At 45.1% G+C, this 5,000-nt stretch overlaps 1 protein-coding gene across 3 annotated transcripts in view; it reads left to right on the forward strand.

The window, feature by feature from the left end:
* The first annotated feature begins 4,640 nt into the window (after nt 1–4,640).
* aadac (arylacetamide deacetylase) overlaps nt 4,641–5,000 on the forward strand; it is a 13,898-nt gene continuing 13,538 nt past the window's right edge. For 2 of the 3 annotated variants that reach the window (XM_063205678.1, XM_063205679.1), the window contains exon 1: nt 4,641–5,000. This exon is cut by the window's right edge. The gene's annotated coding sequence lies outside the window, so the exon portion shown is untranslated. The other variant, XM_063205680.1, reaches the window with a different exon arrangement.

Genomic DNA, 5,000 nt, shown 5'->3' on the forward strand with positions numbered 1-5,000 from the left:
AATATATGCTATGTATGTATGTATGTATGTATGTATGTATGTATGTATGTATGTATGTATGTATGTATGTACAGTGCCCTCCATAATTATTGGCACCCCTGGTTGAGATGTGTTTTTTAGCTTCCAATTATTTTATTTTTTTTCTAAATAATATGGGACCTTAATGGAAAAAAAGAGAAAAATCCAACCTTCAATACAAGTGCATTTATTCAGTGGGGAAAAAATCCCACATAAAGAAATAATTATTTGACATCAAATCATGTGTGTCACAATTATTAGCACCCCTGGTGTTAATATTTTGTACAACCCCCTTTTGCCAACAAAACAGCACCTAATCTTCTCCTATAATGTTTCACAAGATGGGAAAAGACAGAAAGAGGGATCTTCAGCCATTCATCTGTGCAGCATCTCTCTAAATCATCCAGAGACCTGGGTCCTCTCCTCTGTACTCTCCTCTTCAGCTCACCCCACAGGTTCTCAATGGGGTTGAGGTCAGGGGACTGAGATGGCCATGGGAGGAGCTTGATTTTGTGTCTGGTGAACCATTTCTGTGTAGATTTGGCCATATGTTTAGGGTCATTGTCTTGCTGAAAGACCCAGTGACTACCCAGCTTCAGCTTTCGGGCAGAGGGCAACAGATTTTGATTTAAAATGTCCTGGTATTTCAAAGCGTTCATGATGCCATGCACCCTAACAAGGTTCCCAGGGCCTTTGGAAGCGAAACAGCCCCACAGCATCACTGACCCACCCCCATACTTCACAGTGGGTATGAGGTGCTTTTCAGCATGCGCATCTTTCGTGGTACGCCAGACCCACTTAGAGTGTTTGTTGCCAAAAAGATCAATCTTGGTCTCATCTGACCAAAGCACACGGTCCCAGTTGAAGCCCCAATACCGCTTGGCGAACTCCAGACGCTTGCGTTTATGATTGTGAGTGAGGAAAGGTTTTCTCCGTGCATGCCTCCCAAACAGCTTGTTGGCGTGTAGACAGCGCCTGATGGTTGATTTGGAGACTTTGTGACCCCAGGATGCTACCATTTGTTGTAATTCTGTAACAGTGAGCTTTGGAGATCTTTTGATTTCTCTTACCATCCTCCTCACTGTGCGTGGTGGCAAAATAAACTTGGGTCCTCGTCCAGGCTTGTTTACCACTGTTCCAGTTGTTTTGAACTTCTTAATTATTCCTCTCACAGTGGATATGGGCAGCTGCAGTTGAGTGGCAATCTTCCTGTAGCCTCTGCCTGACCTGTGAAGTTCGACGCACATCTGCCTCACTTGTATGCTGTGTTCCTTTGTCTTTCCCATGTTTAAGAGTGGATAAGAGAAATGGCCTCGGTGTCACGTCATATTTATACCCCAGGGAAACAGGAAGTGATGAATTACTAATTAAATGTTCCTACATACTCTGGTAAACTTTGTAAACTACTGTAGAAATGACAGAAATGCTTCAATTATATTTATTTCTTGGGAATTGTTAAGGGTGCCAATAATTGTGGAACAGGTGATTTAATGAAAAATAATTATTTTTTAGTCAGGGATTTTTTTATTTTCTTACAATTCATTTGAGTTGAAGGCTACATTTTCCTACAATTTTCAGTGTGACAGTATTCTTCTGCAATAAACACTGAATTTATTTTAAGGCTTTTAACACATCTCAACCAGGGGTGCCAATAATTATGGAGGGCACTGTATGTATGTATGTATGTATGTATGTATGTATGTATGTATGTATGTATGTATGTATGTATGCAATATATGCAATATATGCAATATATGTATGTATGTATGTATGTATGTATGTATGTATGTATGTATGTATGTATGTGAGCAATGTATTATGCAATGTATGCAGTGTATGTATATATGCAGGTATGTATCTATCTACACTCACTTTACAGTAAAATCATGATCTTGTTTTAGGAATTCACTGCCTCACTTGTGATGCCCACCTCCCGGCCCATCTGCCCCCTCACACTGTGAAAACTCGGCAGTCATCAAAGATGGGCGGAGGCGCATTTTGGGGGAGAAAAAAAGATAAAACTTGATGACGTAGTCAACCTCACGTGGACCAACACATGGCTTTACACATTCCCTCATCACACGGAGGAGGGGTAGTTACAAGATATTTGGGGCCCTAGGAAAATAGGGACTTGGGCCCCCCCTTTTCAAAGTATTGGGGAGGATCCTTACCCCAAGAGAGATTTTGATAGCAGTATCATTGCACTTTTCGGTCATTACATTTATGGAGGCGCAGCCAGACTCACAAAGTTGCCATTGCTGTCATTTAAGTACAAGTACTGTACATAACCAGTCGTTTCCACTGGGTGGGGGGGTTTGGCAGGGGGGCCCTAGGTAAGTGCCTAGTTTGCATGCATGGTTGTGACAAGCCTGCTGAGGAGGGCTGGTTACAGTACAGTGTAAGATGCATGTGGTCTCGGCTCGTGATGATGACTGGATACTTTTGAGTAGGTACGCAGCAGCACAAACTTACTTGGTCATTTCTATAATCCTTGTGGATTGTCATGTCAGAGCCTTGACAGGTTCATGAAGAAATATTTACTGTGAGAAGTAGTTTATTTATCTCTTGTGGAGACTTCTCTTTGAGGGATACATGTGCAAGCACTACTACATTTGAATATGTGTTTCACTCTTTCTTCCTCTCTCTCTCTCTCTCTCTCCCTTTCTCTCTCTCTCTCTCTCTTTCTGTCTTTCTTCCTCTCTCTCTCTCTCTTTCTCTCTCTCTCTCTCTCTCACACACACACGTACGTACGTACGCACGCACGCACGCACGCACGCACGCACGCACGCACGCACGCACGCACGCACACACACACAGCCCAACTTTTATATCTTTGTGGGGCCCTTGTGGGGCCCTAGCTATCTTAGTGGGGGCCTTCCATTCATATTTACTGTACTCTACTCTACTCTACTCTACTCTGTCAGTGAAGAAATGTTTTTACACTTTTACTTTTACCAGTAACAACAAAACTAAAAGGGGTCAAAACATGTGGGGTCCAGGATTTGGGCCCCACATGGAGCGAGGGCCCCAGCATGTGGGTGTGGTTCAAAATAGCAGTGGCCTCACGACGTATAGGAGTGGTGCAATACACACACACACACACACACACACACACACACACACACACACACACACACACACACACACACACACACACACACTCACACACACTCACACACATACACACACACATACACACACACACACAAACGCACGCACGCACACACACACGCGCACGCACGCACGCACGCACGCACGGAGGTGCACACACACACACACACACACACACACACACACACACACACACACACACACACACACACACACACACACACACACACACACACACACACACACACACACACACACTGTGCAGTGCATCTGGGGTGATCCTGATCGTCTCTTTTGAGCGCAGAGCGTACTGTATATATATATAAATTTCTCTACCCTGGGCAGAGTGGAGGAGGAGGGTGACAGTAATTGCATTCAGTCGAGAGTTATGCTTTCATTTTCAGCAGCTGGGAGTGGGACCGTGCCCCCTCACTGTGGCGGCGGTGGCAGGCAGGCAACTTCAGAGGCAAGAGGCGGAGAAGACACATAGTCAGGACTGGCCTGGGTGAGAAATAGGGCCCGGGCACTTTTGGGTCACTAAAGGGGCCCGAAGAGTGTAGTGGAAAGTGCGCACATCCAGCAAAAAAGTATGCAGCATCAGTAGGTGCCAAATTAAAAAACGGTCACATGTAGGAGCGGGAAAGGATCTGCACACTGCTTGCAAAAGACTTAATTTATTAGGAGCAATGTTTCGATTATAGATCTTCTTCAGGCCTGAAGAAGATCTATGATCGAAACGTTGCTCCTAATAAACGTTGCTCCGAGCATACAGGGCCCACCAGGAATTGCCCGGTATGCCAGATGGCCAGTCCAGCCCTGCACACAGTCAGGTGCAAAGGGCTGTGGGTAAGGGATGGTATATAGATAGGCTTTGCCTGCAGCCTATGGACTGTTTGAAAAACAAGTAACGTAAAGCCGAGGCAGTTGCTCTAGGCTTTTGAAGTAGTTATGTGGAATTATTGTACAGTGGAGGCACAGCTTTGAGCTGCAGGGCGTGGGCGTGAGTGTGTGAGATACTGTGTGTGTGTGTACACAAGTGGGTTGGGCTTGGACGTAATCTCGCCAGGCCTCCTATTATTTATTGATAATTAAATGGCCTTGGTGTAATGGTTGTAATACCATGCCAGTTGTTCTAGGCTTACTGTACATACAAGAGGGAGGGAGGAAGAGAGAGGGGGGGGGGGTTAGGACAGTATTCACATTATGTATGTCTGTAGGGTGAGGTCCACACATTATCTGACTTCCTATTATACAAGTATAATCACACACACAAAAGCATTTGGCAGTTCATAATAGTATAATAAATGTGCTGTCTATCAAACCGTGCATAGCCTACATTGACTGGTTCATGACTTTAAATTTAAATTTGTTGTTGCACTCTTACCCTCTGCGTTTGCTACCCTGTACAACTTCAACGTCACTTGCCATGTCAGGTAAGCTACGCAACAATCAATCAATGGTAAGGCATACCCAGCGCATATTCCACACGTGAGCTGGTTTACTCAGCACACACGGTTCAAGATCCAGTCATGTGAAGGGTTATCCTGGGGTTCTCCCCCCTCCTGCACGCACCAGTCGCTATTTATACACGGGAATCGAAATGTTACCGGTCGACCGCCGCTTTCCTTGAGCGCAGAGCCTGAGCTGCAACCTGCAAACAGTGCCGGTGGATTTGCTGTGAGGAGTTTGACTGAGAGAATGACCCCCTTTCTTTTTCATGTCAGATTATATCTCCCCTCCACCAGAAGCTTGTAGAGTTATTCCTTATCCGATTTAAACCCTATTTACAAGTCTAGCCAATGCGTAGCGCACGGGCTCATATTCCAGAGTAGATTCTTCGCTCTGGCAGAGGCACCTGAGGAATCTGCGAG

The sequence above is a fragment of the Engraulis encrasicolus genome, chromosome 8, assembly GCF_034702125.1.
Source record: "Engraulis encrasicolus isolate BLACKSEA-1 chromosome 8, IST_EnEncr_1.0, whole genome shotgun sequence".
NCBI classification, from domain to species: domain Eukaryota; kingdom Metazoa; phylum Chordata; class Actinopteri; order Clupeiformes; family Engraulidae; genus Engraulis; species Engraulis encrasicolus.